This window comes from Daphnia pulicaria, chromosome 1, assembly GCF_021234035.1.
Source record: "Daphnia pulicaria isolate SC F1-1A chromosome 1, SC_F0-13Bv2, whole genome shotgun sequence".
Taxonomy (NCBI): Eukaryota; Metazoa; Arthropoda; class Branchiopoda; order Diplostraca; family Daphniidae; genus Daphnia; species Daphnia pulicaria.
Genome location: NC_060913.1, coordinates 42,386,011 through 42,400,323, shown reverse-complemented (window position 1 = coordinate 42,400,323; position 14,313 = coordinate 42,386,011). Strand labels below are relative to the sequence as shown.

General features: G+C 38.6%; 35 pseudogenes; all 35 read left to right on the top strand.

The window, feature by feature from the left end:
* Positions 1-256: 256 nt before the first annotated feature.
* On the top strand, positions 257-375 carry LOC124323310 (annotated as a pseudogene).
* Positions 376-659: 284 nt separating this feature from the next.
* Positions 660-778, top strand: LOC124323309 (annotated as a pseudogene).
* A 284-nt stretch (positions 779-1,062) lies between these two features.
* LOC124321926 lies at positions 1,063-1,181 on the top strand (annotated as a pseudogene).
* Positions 1,182-1,465: 284 nt separating this feature from the next.
* LOC124323307 lies at positions 1,466-1,584 on the top strand (annotated as a pseudogene).
* Positions 1,585-1,868: 284 nt separating this feature from the next.
* LOC124321932 lies at positions 1,869-1,987 on the top strand (annotated as a pseudogene).
* Positions 1,988-2,271: 284 nt separating this feature from the next.
* Positions 2,272-2,390, top strand: LOC124321924 (annotated as a pseudogene).
* Positions 2,391-2,674: 284 nt separating this feature from the next.
* Positions 2,675-2,793, top strand: LOC124321923 (annotated as a pseudogene).
* Positions 2,794-3,077: 284 nt separating this feature from the next.
* LOC124321922 lies at positions 3,078-3,196 on the top strand (annotated as a pseudogene).
* A 284-nt stretch (positions 3,197-3,480) lies between these two features.
* LOC124323306 lies at positions 3,481-3,599 on the top strand (annotated as a pseudogene).
* Positions 3,600-3,883: 284 nt separating this feature from the next.
* On the top strand, positions 3,884-4,001 carry LOC124321915 (annotated as a pseudogene).
* A 284-nt stretch (positions 4,002-4,285) lies between these two features.
* On the top strand, positions 4,286-4,404 carry LOC124321714 (annotated as a pseudogene).
* Positions 4,405-4,688: 284 nt separating this feature from the next.
* On the top strand, positions 4,689-4,807 carry LOC124321712 (annotated as a pseudogene).
* A 284-nt stretch (positions 4,808-5,091) lies between these two features.
* On the top strand, positions 5,092-5,210 carry LOC124321921 (annotated as a pseudogene).
* Positions 5,211-5,494: 284 nt separating this feature from the next.
* Positions 5,495-5,613, top strand: LOC124321710 (annotated as a pseudogene).
* Positions 5,614-5,897: 284 nt separating this feature from the next.
* On the top strand, positions 5,898-6,016 carry LOC124323305 (annotated as a pseudogene).
* Positions 6,017-6,300: 284 nt separating this feature from the next.
* LOC124321914 lies at positions 6,301-6,418 on the top strand (annotated as a pseudogene).
* A 284-nt stretch (positions 6,419-6,702) lies between these two features.
* Positions 6,703-6,821, top strand: LOC124321709 (annotated as a pseudogene).
* Positions 6,822-7,105: 284 nt separating this feature from the next.
* On the top strand, positions 7,106-7,224 carry LOC124323304 (annotated as a pseudogene).
* Positions 7,225-7,508: 284 nt separating this feature from the next.
* On the top strand, positions 7,509-7,627 carry LOC124323303 (annotated as a pseudogene).
* A 284-nt stretch (positions 7,628-7,911) lies between these two features.
* LOC124323302 lies at positions 7,912-8,030 on the top strand (annotated as a pseudogene).
* Positions 8,031-8,314: 284 nt separating this feature from the next.
* LOC124323301 lies at positions 8,315-8,433 on the top strand (annotated as a pseudogene).
* Positions 8,434-8,717: 284 nt separating this feature from the next.
* Positions 8,718-8,836, top strand: LOC124321708 (annotated as a pseudogene).
* A 284-nt stretch (positions 8,837-9,120) lies between these two features.
* Positions 9,121-9,239, top strand: LOC124323300 (annotated as a pseudogene).
* Positions 9,240-9,523: 284 nt separating this feature from the next.
* LOC124323299 lies at positions 9,524-9,642 on the top strand (annotated as a pseudogene).
* Positions 9,643-9,926: 284 nt separating this feature from the next.
* On the top strand, positions 9,927-10,045 carry LOC124321860 (annotated as a pseudogene).
* Positions 10,046-10,329: 284 nt separating this feature from the next.
* On the top strand, positions 10,330-10,448 carry LOC124321707 (annotated as a pseudogene).
* Positions 10,449-10,732: 284 nt separating this feature from the next.
* LOC124321629 lies at positions 10,733-10,851 on the top strand (annotated as a pseudogene).
* Positions 10,852-11,135: 284 nt separating this feature from the next.
* On the top strand, positions 11,136-11,254 carry LOC124323298 (annotated as a pseudogene).
* Positions 11,255-11,538: 284 nt separating this feature from the next.
* On the top strand, positions 11,539-11,657 carry LOC124321706 (annotated as a pseudogene).
* Positions 11,658-11,941: 284 nt separating this feature from the next.
* LOC124323295 lies at positions 11,942-12,060 on the top strand (annotated as a pseudogene).
* Positions 12,061-12,344: 284 nt separating this feature from the next.
* Positions 12,345-12,463, top strand: LOC124323294 (annotated as a pseudogene).
* A 284-nt stretch (positions 12,464-12,747) lies between these two features.
* LOC124323293 lies at positions 12,748-12,866 on the top strand (annotated as a pseudogene).
* A 284-nt stretch (positions 12,867-13,150) lies between these two features.
* LOC124323292 lies at positions 13,151-13,269 on the top strand (annotated as a pseudogene).
* A 284-nt stretch (positions 13,270-13,553) lies between these two features.
* On the top strand, positions 13,554-13,672 carry LOC124321790 (annotated as a pseudogene).
* A 284-nt stretch (positions 13,673-13,956) lies between these two features.
* LOC124323291 lies at positions 13,957-14,075 on the top strand (annotated as a pseudogene).
* The last annotated feature ends 238 nt before the right edge of the window (positions 14,076-14,313 follow it).

Sequence of the window (14,313 nt, the reverse complement as noted above, 5' to 3'; positions counted from 1 at the left end):
TTCTTGAAATTTTTTTTCAATCACGATGGTTACCAGTCCAAATTCGTAGATCAAAAATTTCAATGACACAGGGATAGGTTCAATTCATCTATAGGAATGATTCTGGATGAATTCCATTGAGAGTTTTTCAAAGTTTATCGCGTTTTTTTATTCGCGATGGTTACCAGTTCGAATTCAATGAACAAACATTTCATCACTTTGAAGTGATTTTCTATTCATACATTGGGACAGGGAGGGTAAATTTTCATTTTTGAATGTCAACGGCCATATCACGTAGAACGCACCTGGTCTCGTCAGCTCCCAGAAGTTAAGTTACGTCGAGTCCCGTTAGTACTTGGAAGGGTGACCGCTTGGGAATACGGGATGTCGTTGGCGATGAATAGTTTGTTTTCAATAACAAATTTCTTGAAATTTTTTTTCAATCACGATGGTTACCAGTCCAAATTCGTAGATCAAAAATTTCAATGACACAGGGATGGGTTCAATTCATCTATAGGAATGATTCTGGATGAATTCCATTGAGAGTTTTTCAAAGTTGATCGCGTTTATTTATTCGCGATGGTTACCAGTCCGAATTCAATGAACAAACATTTCAATCACTTTGAAGTGATTTTCTATTCATCCATTGGGACAGGGAGGGTAAATTTTCATTTTTGAATGTCAACGGCCATATCACGTAGAACGCACCTGGTCTCGTCAGCTCCCAGAAGTTAAGTTACGTCGAGTCCCGTTAGTACTTGGAAGGGTGACCGCTTGGGAATACGGGATGTCGTTGGCGATGAATAGTTTGTTTTCAATAACAAATTTCTTGAAATTTTTTTTCAATCACGATGGTTACCAGTCCAAATTCGTAGATCAAAAATTTCAATGACACAGGGATGGGTTCAATTCATCTATAGGAATGATTCTGGATGAATTCCATTGAGAGTTTTTCAAAGTTGATCGCGTTTTTTTATTCGCGATGGTTACCAGTCCGAATTCAATGAACAAACATTTCAATCACTTTGAAGTGATTTTCTATTCATCCATTGGGACTGGGAGGGTAAATTTTCATTTTTGAATGTCAACGGCCATATCACGTAGAACGCACCTGGTCTCGTCAGCTCCCAGAAGTTAAGTTACGTCGAGTCCCGTTAGTACTTGGAAGGGTGACTGCTTGGGAATACGGGATGTCAATGGCGATGAATAGTTTGTTTTCAATAACAAATTTCTTGAAATTTTTTTTCAATCACGATGGTTACCAGTCCAAATTCGTAGATCAAAAATTTCAATGACACAGGGATGGGTTCAATTCATCTATAGGAATGATTCTGGATGAATTCCATTGAGAGTTTTTCAAAGTTGATCGCGTTTATTTATTCGCGATGGTTACCAGTCCGAATTCAATGAACAAACATTTCAATCACTTTGAAGTGATTTTCTATTCATCCATTGGGACTGGGAGGGTAAATTTTCATTTTTGAATGTCAACGGCCATATCACGTAGAACGCACCTGGTCTCGTCAGCTCCCAGAAGTTAAGTTACGTCGAGTCCCGTTAGTACTTGGAAGGGTGACCGCTTGGGAATACGGGATGTCGTTGGCGATGAATAGTTTGTTTTCAATAACAAATTTCTTGAAATTTTTTTTCAATCACGATGGTTACCAGTCCAAATTCGTAGATCAAAAATTTCAATGACACAGGGATGGGTTCAATTCATCTATAGGAATGATTCTGGATGAATTCCATTGAGAGTTTTTCAAATTTGATCGCGTTTTTTTATTCGCGATGGTTACCAGTCCGAATTCAATGAACAAACATTTCAATCACTTTGAAGTGATTTTCTATTCATCCATTGGGACTGGGAGGGTAAATTTTCATTTTTGAAAGTCAACGGCCATATCACGTAGAACGCACCTGGTCTCGTCAGCTCCCCGAAGTTAAGTTACGTCGAGTCCCGTTAGTACTTGGAAGGGTGACCGCTTGGGAATACGGGATGTCAATGGCGATGAATAGTTTGTTTTCAATAACAAATTTCTTGAAATTTTTTTTCAATCACGATGGTTACCAGTCCAAATTCGTAGATCAAAAATTTCAATGACACAGGGATGGGTTCAATTCATCTTTAGGAATGATTCTGGATGAATTCCATTGAGAGTTTTTCAAAGTTGATCGCGTTTTTTTATTCGCGATGGTTACCAGTCCGAATTCAATGAACAAACATTTCAATCACTTTGAAGTGATTTTCTATTCATCCATTGGGACTGGGAGGGTAAATTTTCATTTTTGAATGTCAACGGCCATATCACGTAGAACGCACCTGGTCTCGTCAGCTCCCAGAAGTTAAGTTACGTCGAGTCCCGTTAGTACTTGGAAGGGTGACTGCTTGGGAATACGGGATGTCAATGGCGATGAATAGTTTGTTTTCAATAACAAATTTCTTGAAATTTTTTTTCAATCACGATGGTTACCAGTCCAAATTCTTAGATCAAAAATTTCAATGACACAGGGATGGGTTCAATTCATCTATAGGAATGATTCTGGATAAATTCCATTGAGAGTTTTTCAAAGTTGATCGCGTTTTTTTATTCGCGATGGTTACCAGTCCGAATTCAATGAACAAACATTTCAATCACTTTGAAGTGATTTTCTATTCATCCATTGGGACTGGGAGGGTAAATTTTCATTTTTGAATGTCAACGGCCATATCACGTAGAACGCACCTGGTCTCGTCAGCTCCCAGAAGTTAAGTTACGTCGAGTCCCGTTAGTACTTGGAAGGGTGACTGCTTGGGAATACGGGATGTCAATGGCGATGAATAGTTTGTTTTCAATAACAAATTTCTTGAAATTTTTTTTCAATCACGATGGTTACCAGTCCAAATTCTTAGATCAAAAATTTCAATGACACAGGGATGGGTTCAATTCATCTATAGGAATGATTCTGGATAAATTCCATTGAGAGTTTTTCAAAGTTGATCGCGTTTTTTTATTCGCGATGGTTACCAGTCCGAATTCAATGAACAAACATTTCAATCACTTTGAAGTGATTTTCTATTCATCCATTGGGACTGGGAGGGTAAATTTTCATTTTTGAATGTCAACGGCCATATCACGTAGAACGCACCTGGTCTCGTCAGCTCCCAGAAGTTAAGTTACGTCGAGTCCCGTTAGTACTTGGAAGGGTGACTGCTTGGGAATACGGGATGTCAATGGCGATGAATAGTTTGTTTTCAATAACAAATTTCTTGAAATTTTTTTTCAATCACGATGGTTACCAGTCCAAATTCTTAGATCAAAAATTTCAATGACACAGGGATGGGTTCAATTCATCTATAGGAATGATTCTGGATAAATTCCATTGAGAGTTTTTCAAAGTTGATCGCGTTTTTTTATTCGCGATGGTTACCAGTCCGAATTCAATGAACAAACATTTCAATCACTTTGAAGTGATTTTCTATTCATCCATTGGGACTGGGAGGGTAAATTTTCATTTTTGAATGTCAACGGCCATATCACGTAGAACGCACCTGGTCTCGTCAGCTCCCAGAAGTTAAGTTACGTCGAGTCCCGTTAGTACTTGGAAGGGTGACCGCTTGGGAATACGGGATGTCGTTGGCGATGAATAGTTTGTTTTCAATAACAAATTTCTTGAAATTTTTTTTCAATCACGATGGTTACCAGTCCAAATTCGTAGATCAAAAATTTCAATGACACAGGGATGGGTTCAATTCATCTATAGGAATGATTCTGGATGAATTCCATTGAGAGTTTTTCAAAGTTGATCGCGTTTATTTATTCGCGATGGTTACCAGTCCGAATTCAATGAACAAACATTTCAATCACTTTGAAGTGATTTTCTATTCATCCATTGGGACAGGGAGGGTAAATTTTCATTTTTGAATGTCAACGGCCATATCACGTAGAACGACCTGGTCTCGTCAGCTCCCAGAAGTTAAGTTACGTCGAGTCCCGTTAGTACTTGGAAGGGTGACCGCTTGGGAATACGGGATGTCGTTGGCGATGAATAGTTTGTTTTCAATAACAAATTTCTTGAAATTTTTTTTCAATCACGATGGTTACCAGTCCAAATTCGTAGATCAAAAATTTCAATGACACAGGGATGGGTTCAATTCATCTATAGGAATGATTCTGGATGAATTCCATTGAGAGTTTTTCAAAGTTGATCGCGTTTATTTATTCGCGATGGTTACCAGTCCGAATTCAATGAACAAACATTTCAATCACTTTGAAGTGATTTTCTATTCATCCATTGGGACTGGGAGGGTAAATTTTCATTTTTGAATGTCAACGGCCATATCACGTAGAACGCACCTGGTCTCGTCAGCTCCCCGAAGTTAAGTTACGTCGAGTCCCGTTAGTACTTGGAAGGGTGACCGCTTGGGAATACGGGATGTCGTTGGCGATGAATAGTTTGTTTTCAATAACAAATTTCTTGAAATTTTTTTTCAATCACGATGGTTACCAGTCCAAATTCGTAGATCAAAAATTTCAATGACACAGGGATGGGTTCAATTCATCTATAGGAATGATTCTGGATGAATTCCATTGAGAGTTTTTCAAAGTTGATCGCGTTTTTTTATTCGCGATGGTTACCAGTCCGAATTCAATGAACAAACATTTCAATCACTTTGAAGTGATTTTCTATTCATCCATTGGGACTGGGAGGGTAAATTTTCATTTTTGAATGTCAACGGCCATATCACGTAGAACGCACCTGGTCTCGTCAGCTCCCCGAAGTTAAGTTACGTCGAGTCCCGTTAGTACTTGGAAGGGTGACCGCTTGGGAATACGGGATGTCGTTGGCGATGAATAGTTTGTTTTCAATAACAAATTTCTTGAAATTTTTTTTCAATCACGATGGTTACCAGTCCAAATTCGTAGATCAAAAATTTCAATGACACAGGGATGGGTTCAATTCATCTATAGGAATGATTCTGGATGAATTCCATTGAGAGTTTTTCAAAGTTGATCGCGTTTTTTTATTCGCGATGGTTACCAGTCCGAATTCAATGAACAAACATTTCAATCACTTTGAAGTGATTTTCTATTCATCCATTGGGACTGGGAGGGTAAATTTTCATTTTTGAATGTCAACGGCCATATCACGTAGAACGCACCTGGTCTCGTCAGCTCCCAGAAGTTAAGTTACGTCGAGTCCCGTTAGTACTTGGAAGGGTGACTGCTTGGGAATACGGGATGTCAATGGCGATGAATAGTTTGTTTTCAATAACAAATTTCTTGAAATTTTTTTTCAATCACGATGGTTACCAGTCCAAATTCGTAGATCAAAATTTTCAATGACACAGGGATGGGTTCAATTCATCTATAGGAATGATTCTGGATGAATTCCATTGAGAGTTTTTCAAAGTTGATCGCGTTTTTTTATTCGCGATGGTTACCAGTCCGAATTCAATGAACAAACATTTCAATCACTTTGAAGTGATTTTCTATTCATCCATTGGGACTGGGAGGGTAAATTTTCATTTTTGAATGTCAACGGCCATATCACGTAGAACGCACCTGGTCTCGTCAGCTCCCCGAAGTTAAGTTACGTCGAGTCCCGTTAGTACTTGGAAGGGTGACCGCTTGGGAATACGGGATGTCGTTGGCGATGAATAGTTTGTTTTCAATAACAAATTTCTTGAAATTTTTTTTCAATCACGATGGTTACCAGTCCAAATTCGTAGATCAAAAATTTCAATGACACAGGGATGGGTTCAATTCATCTATAGGAATGATTCTGGATGAATTCCATTGAGAGTTTTTCAAAGTTGATCGCGTTTTTTTATTCGCGATGGTTACCAGTCCGAATTCAATGAACAAACATTTCAATCACTTTGAAGTGATTTTCTATTCATCCATTGGGACTGGGAGGGTAAATTTTCATTTTTGAATGTCAACGGCCATATCACGTAGAACGCACCTGGTCTCGTCAGCTCCCAGAAGTTAAGTTACGTCGAGTCCCGTTAGTACTTGGAAGGGTGACCGCTTGGGAATACGGGATGTCGTTGGCGATGAATAGTTTGTTTTCAATAACAAATTTCTTGAAATTTTTTTTCAATCACGATGGTTACCAGTCCAAATTCGTAGATCAAAAATTTCAATGACACAGGGATGGGTTCAATTCATCTATAGGAATGATTCTGGATGAATTCCATTGAGAGTTTTTCAAAGTTGATCGCGTTTATTTATTCGCGATGGTTACCAGTCCGAATTCAATGAACAAACATTTCAATCACTTTGAAGTGATTTTCTATTCATCCATTGGGACAGGGAGGGTAAATTTTCATTTTTGAATGTCAACGGCCATATCACGTAGAACGACCTGGTCTCGTCAGCTCCCAGAAGTTAAGTTACGTCGAGTCCCGTTAGTACTTGGAAGGGTGACCGCTTGGGAATACGGGATGTCGTTGGCGATGAATAGTTTGTTTTCAATAACAAATTTCTTGAAATTTTTTTTCAATCACGATGGTTACCAGTCCAAATTCGTAGATCAAAAATTTCAATGACACAGGGATGGGTTCAATTCATCTATAGGAATGATTCTGGATGAATTCCATTGAGAGTTTTTCAAAGTTGATCGCGTTTATTTATTCGCGATGGTTACCAGTCCGAATTCAATGAACAAACATTTCAATCACTTTGAAGTGATTTTCTATTCATCCATTGGGACTGGGAGGGTAAATTTTCATTTTTGAATGTCAACGGCCATATCACGTAGAACGCACCTGGTCTCGTCAGCTCCCCGAAGTTAAGTTACGTCGAGTCCCGTTAGTACTTGGAAGGGTGACCGCTTGGGAATACGGGATGTCGTTGGCGATGAATAGTTTGTTTTCAATAACAAATTTCTTGAAATTTTTTTTCAATCACGATGGTTACCAGTCCAAATTCGTAGATCAAAAATTTCAATGACACAGGGATGGGTTCAATTCATCTATAGGAATGATTCTGGATGAACTCCATTGAGAGTTTTTCAAAGTTGATCGCGTTTATTTATTCGCGATGGTTACCAGTCCGAATTCAATGAACAAACATTTCAATCACTTTGAAGTGATTTTCTATTCATCCATTGGGACTGGGAGGGTAAATTTTCATTTTTGAATGTCAACGGCCATATCACGTAGAACGCACCTGGTCTCGTCAGCTCCCAGAAGTTAAGTTACGTCGAGTCCCGTTAGTACTTGGAAGGGTGACCGCTTGGGAATACGGGATGTCGTTGGCGATGAATAGTTTGTTTTCAATAACAAATTTATTGAAATTTTTTTTCAATCACGATGGTTACCAGTCCAAATTCGTAGATCAAAAATTTCAATGACACAGGGATGGGTTCAATTCATCTATAGGAATGATTCTGGATGAATTCCATTGAGAGTTTTTCAAAGTTGATCGCGTTTATTTATTCGCGATGGTTACCAGTCCGAATTCAATGAACAAACATTTCAATCACTTTGAAGTGATTTTCTATTCATCCATTGGGACTGGGAGGGTAAATTTTCATTTTTGAATGTCAACGGCCATATCACGTAGAACGCACCTGGTCTCGTCAGCTCCCAGAAGTTAAGTTACGTCGAGTCCCGTTAGTACTTGGAAGGGTGACCGCTTGGGAATACGGGATGTCGTTGGCGATGAATAGTTTGTTTTCAATAACAAATTTATTGAAATTTTTTTTCAATCACGATGGTTACCAGTCCAAATTCGTAGATCAAAAATTTCAATGACACAGGGATGGGTTCAATTCATCTATAGGAATGATTCTGGATGAATTCCATTGAGAGTTTTTCAAAGTTTATCGCGTTTTTTTATTCGCGATGGTTACCAGTTCGAATTCAATGAACAAACATTTCTATCACTTTGAAGTGATTTTCTATTCATCCATTGGGACAGGGAGGGTAAATTTTCATCTTTGAATGTCAACGGCCATATCACGTAGAACGCACCTGGTCTCGTCAGCTCCCAGAAGTTAAGTTACGTCGAGTCCCGTTAGTACTTGGAAGGGTGACCGCTTGGGAATACGGGATGTCGTTGGCGATGAATAGTTTGTTTTCAATAACAAATTTATTGAAATTTTTTTTCAATCACGATGGTTACCAGTCCAAATTCGTAGATCAAAAATTTCAATGACACAGGGATGGGTTCAATTCATCTATAGGAATGATTCTGGATGAATTCCATTGAGAGTTTTTCAAAGTTGATCGCGTTTATTTATTCGCGATGGTTACCAGTCCGAATTCAATGAACAAACATTTCAATCACTTTGAAGTGATTTTCTATTCATCCATTGGGACTGGGAGGGTAAATTTTCATTTTTGAATGTCAACGGCCATATCACGTAGAACGCACCTGGTCTCGTCAGCTCCCAGAAGTTAAGTTACGTCGAGTCCCGTTAGTACTTGGAAGGGTGACCGCTTGGGAATACGGGATGTCGTTGGCGATGAATAGTTTGTTTTCAATAACAAATTTATTGAAATTTTTTTTCAATCACGATGGTTACCAGTCCAAATTCGTAGATCAAAAATTTCAATGACACAGGGATGGGTTCAATTCATCTATAGGAATGATTCTGGATGAATTCCATTGAGAGTTTTTCAAAGTTGATCGCGTTTATTTATTCGCGATGGTTACCAGTCCGAATTCAATGAACAAACATTTCAATCACTTTGAAGTGATTTTCTATTCATCCATTGGGACTGGGAGGGTAAATTTTCATTGTTGAATGTCAACGGCCATATCACGTAGAACGCACCTGGTCTCGTCAGCTCCCCGAAGTTAAGTTACGTCGAGTCCCGTTAGTACTTGGAAGGGTGACCGCTTGGGAATACGGGATGTCGTTGGCGATGAATAGTTTGTTTTCAATAACAAATTTATTGAAATTTTTTTTCAATCACGATGGTTACCAGTCCAAATTCGTAGATCAAAAATTTCAATGACACAGGGATGGGTTCAATTCATCTATAGGAATGATTCTGGATGAATTCCATTGAGAGTTTTTCAAAGTTTATCGCGTTTTTTTATTCGCGATGGTTACCAGTTCGAATTCAATGAACAAACATTTCTATCACTTTGAAGTGATTTTCTATTCATCCATTGGGACAGGGAGGGTAAATTTTCATCTTTGAATGTCAACGGCCATATCACGTAGAACGCACCTGGTCTCGTCAGCTCCCAGAAGTTAAGTTACGTCGAGTCCCGTTAGTACTTGGAAGGGTGACCGCTTGGGAATACGGGATGTCGTTGGCGATGAATAGTTTGTTTTCAATAACAAATTTATTGAAATTTTTTTTCAATCACGATGGTTACCAGTCCAAATTCGTAGATCAAAAATTTCAATGACACAGGGATGGGTTCAATTCATCTATAGGAATGATTCTGGATGAATTCCATTGAGAGTTTTTCAAAGTTGATCGCGTTTATTTATTCGCGATGGTTACCAGTCCGAATTCAATGAACAAACATTTCAATCACTTTGAAGTGATTTTCTATTCATCCATTGGGACTGGGAGGGTAAATTTTCATTTTTGAATGTCAACGGCCATATCACGTAGAACGCACCTGGTCTCGTCAGCTCCCAGAAGTTAAGTTACGTCGAGTCCCGTTAGTACTTGGAAGGGTGACCGCTTGGGAATACGGGATGTCGTTGGCGATGAATAGTTTGTTTTCAATAACAAATTTATTGAAATTTTTTTTCAATCACGATGGTTACCAGTCCAAATTCGTAGATCAAAAATTTCAATGACACAGGGATGGGTTCAATTCATCTATAGGAATGATTCTGGATGAATTCCATTGAGAGTTTTTCAAAGTTGATCGCGTTTATTTATTCGCGATGGTTACCAGTCCGAATTCAATGAACAAACATTTCAATCACTTTGAAGTGATTTTCTATTCATCCATTGGGACTGGGAGGGTAAATTTTCATTGTTGAATGTCAACGGCCATATCACGTAGAACGCACCTGGTCTCGTCAGCTCCCCGAAGTTAAGTTACGTCGAGTCCCGTTAGTACTTGGAAGGGTGACCGCTTGGGAATACGGGATATCGTTGGCGATGAATAGTTTGTTTTCAATAACAAATTTCTTGAAATTTTTTTTCAATCACGATGGTTACCAGTCCAAATTCGTAGATCAAAAATTTCAATGACACAGGGATGGGTTCAATTCATCTATAGGAATGATTCTGGATGAATTCCATTGAGAGTTTTTCAAAGTTGATCGCGTTTATTTATTCGCGATGGTTACCAGTCCGAATTCAATGAACAAACATTTCAATCACTTTGAAGTGATTTTCTATTCATCCATTGGGACTGGGAGGGTAAATTTTCATTTTTGAATGTCAACGGCCATATCACGTAGAACGCACCTGGTCTCGTCAGCTCCCCGAAGTTAAGTTACGTCGAGTCCCGTTAGTACTTGGAAGGGTGACCGCTTGGGAATACGGGATGTCGTTGGCGATGAATAGTTTGTTTTCAATAACAAATTTCTTGAAATTTTTTTTCAATCACGATGGTTACCAGTCCAAATTCGTAGATCAAAAATTTCAATGACACAGGGATGGGTTCAATTCATCTATAGGAATGATTCTGGATGAACTCCATTGAGAGTTTTTCAAAGTTGATCGCGTTTATTTATTCGCGATGGTTACCAGTCCGAATTCAATGAACAAACATTTCAATCACTTTGAAGTGATTTTCTATTCATCCATTGGGACTGGGAGGGTAAATTTTCATTTTTGAATATCAACGGCCATATCACGTAGAACGCACCTGGTCTCGTCAGCTCCCAGAAGTTAAGTTACGTCGAGTCCCGTTAGTACTTGGAAGGGTGACCGCTTGGGAATACGGGATGTCGTTGGCGATGAATAGTTTGTTTTCAATAACAAATTTATTGAAATTTTTTTTCAATCACGATGGTTACCAGTCCAAATTCGTAGATCAAAAATTTCAATGACACAGGGATGGGTTCAATTCATCTATAGGAATGATTCTGGATGAATTCCATTGAGAGTTTTTCAAAGTTTATCGCGTTTTTTTATTCGCGATGGTTACCAGTTCGAATTCAATGAACAAACATTTCTATCACTTTGAAGTGATTTTCTATTCATCCATTGGGACAGGGAGGGTAAATTTTCATCTTTGAATGTCAACGGCCATATCACGTAGAACGCACCTGGTCTCGTCAGCTCCCAGAAGTTAAGTTACGTCGAGTCCCGTTAGTACTTGGAAGGGTGACCGCTTGGGAATACGGGATGTCGTTGGCGATGAATAGTTTGTTTTCAATAACAAATTTATTGAAATTTTTTTTCAATCACGATGGTTACCAGTCCAAATTCGTAGATCAAAAATTTCAATGACACAGGGATGGGTTCAATTCATCTATAGGAATGATTCTGGATGAATTCCATTGAGAGTTTTTCAAAGTTGATCGCGTTTATTTATTCGCGATGGTTACCAGTCCGAATTCAATGAACAAACATTTCAATCACTTTGAAGTGATTTTCTATTCATCCATTGGGACAGGGAGGGTAAATTTTCATTTTTGAATGTCAACGGCCATATCACGTAGAACGCACCTGGTCTCGTCAGCTCCCCGAAGTTAAGTTACGTCGAGTCCCGTTAGTACTTGGAAGGGTGACCGCTTGGGAATACGGGATGTCGTTGGCGATGAATAGTTTGTTTTCAATAACAAATTTCTTGAAATTTTTTTTCAATCACGATGGTTACCAGTCCAAATTCGTAGATCAAAAATTTCAATGACACAGGGATAGGTTCAATTCATCTATAGGAATGATTCTGGATGAATTCCATTGAGAGTTTTTCAAAGTTTATCGCGTTTTTTTATTCGCGATGGTTACCAGTTCGAATTCAATGAACAAACATTTCTATCACTTTGAAGTGATTTTCTATTCATCCATTGGGACAGGGAGGGTAAATTTTCATCTTTGAATGTCAACGGCCATATCACGTAGAACGCACCTGGTCTCGTCAGCTCCCAGAAGTTAAGTTACGTCGAGTCCCGTTAGTACTTGGAAGGGTGACCGCTTGGGAATACGGGATGTCGTTGGCGATGAATAGTTTGTTTTCAATAACAAATTTATTGAAATTTTTTTTCAATCACGATGGTTACCAGTCCAAATTCGTAGATCAAAAATTTCAATGACACAGGGATGGGTTCAATTCATCTATAGGAATGATTCTGGATGAATTCCATTGAGAGTTTTTCAAAGTTTATCGCTTTTTTTTATTCGCGATGGTTACCAGTCCGAATTCAATGAACAAACATTTCAATCACTTTGAAGTGATTTTCTATTCATCCATTGGGACAGGGAGGGTAAATTTTCATTTTTGAATGTCAACGGCCATATCACGTAGAACGCACCTGGTCTCGTCAGCTCCCAGAAGTTAAGTTACGTCGAGTCCCGTTAGTACTTGGAAGGGTGACCGCTTGGGAATACGGGATGTCGTTGGCGATGAATAGTTTGTTTTCAATAACAAATTTCTTGAATTTTTTTTTCAATCACGATGGTTACCAGTCCAAATTCGTAGATCAAAAATTTCAATGACACAGGGATAGGTTCAATTCATCTATAGGAATGATTCTGGATGAATTCCATTGAGAGTTTTTCAAAGTTTATCGCGTTTTTTTATTCGCGATGGTTACCAGTTCGAATTCAATGAACAAACATTTCTATCACTTTGAAGTGATTTTCTATTCATCCATTGGGACAGGGAGGGTAAATTTTCATCTTTGAATGTCAACGGCCATATCACGTAGAACGCACCTGGTCTCGTCAGCTCCCAGAAGTTAAGTTACGTCGAGTCCCGTTAGTACTTGGAAGGGTGACCGCTTGGGAATACGGGATGTCGTTGGCGATGAATAGTTTGTTTTCAATAACAAATTTATTGAAATTTTTTTTCAATCACGATGGTTACCAGTCCAAATTCGTAGATCAAAAATTTCAATGACACAGGGATGGGTTCAATTCATCTATAGGAATGATTCTGGATGAATTCCATTGAGAGTTTTTCAAAGTTTATCGCTTTTTTTTATTCGCGATGGTTACCAGTCCGAATTCAATGAACAAACATTTCAATCACTTTGAAGTGATTTTCTATTCATCCATTGGGACAGGGAGGGTAAATGTTCATTTTTGAATGTCAACGGCCATATCACGTAGAACGCACCTGGTCTCGTCAGCTCCCAGAAGTTAAGTTACGTCGAGTCCCGTTAGTACTTGGAAGGGTGACCGCTTGGGAATACGGGATGTCGTTGGCGATGAATAGTTTGTTTTCAATAACAAATTTATTGAATTTTTTTTTCAATCACGATGGTTACCAGTCCAAATTCGTAGATCAAAAATTTCAATGACACAGGGATAGGTTCAATTCATCTATAGGAATGATTCTGGATGAATTCCATTGAGAGTTTTTCAAAGTTTATCGCGTTTTTTTATTCGCGATGGTTACCAGTTCGAATTCAATGAACAAACATTTCAATCACTTTGAAGTGATTTTTTATTCATCCATTGGGACTGGGAGGGTAAATTTTCATTTTTGAATGTCAACTGCCATATCACGTAGAACGCACCTGGTCTCGTCAGCTCCCAGAAGTTAAGTTACGTCGAGTCCCGTTAGTACTTGGAAGGGTGACCGCTTGGGAATACGGGATGTCGTTGGCGATGAATAGTTTGTTTTCAATAACAAATTTATTGAAATTTTTTTTCAATCACGATGGTTACCAGTCCAAATTCGTAGATCAAAAATTTCAATGACACAGGGATGGGTTCAATTCATCTATAGGAATGATTCTGGATGAATTCCATTGAGAGTTTTTCAAAGTTGATCGCGTTTTTTTATTCGCGATGGTTACCAGTCCGAATTCAATGAACAAACATTTCAATCACTTTGAAGTGATTTTCTATTCATCCATTGGGACAGGGAGGGTAAATTTTCATTTTTGAATGTCAACGGCCATATCACGTAGAACGCACCTGGTCTCGTCAGCTCCCAGAAGTTAAGTTACGTCGAGTCCCGTTAGTACTTGGAAGGGTGACCGCTTGGGAATACGGGATGTCGTTGGCGATGAATAGTTTGTTTTCAATAACAAATTTATTGAAATTTTTTTTCAATCACGATGGTTACCAGTCCAAATTCGTAGATCAAAAATTTCAATGACACAGGGATGGGTTCAATTCATCTATAGGAATGATTCTGGATGAATTCCATTGAGAGTTTTTCAAAGTTTATCGCGTTTTTTTATTCGCGATGGTTACCAGTTCGAATTCAATGAACAAACATTTCTATCACTTTGAAGTGATTT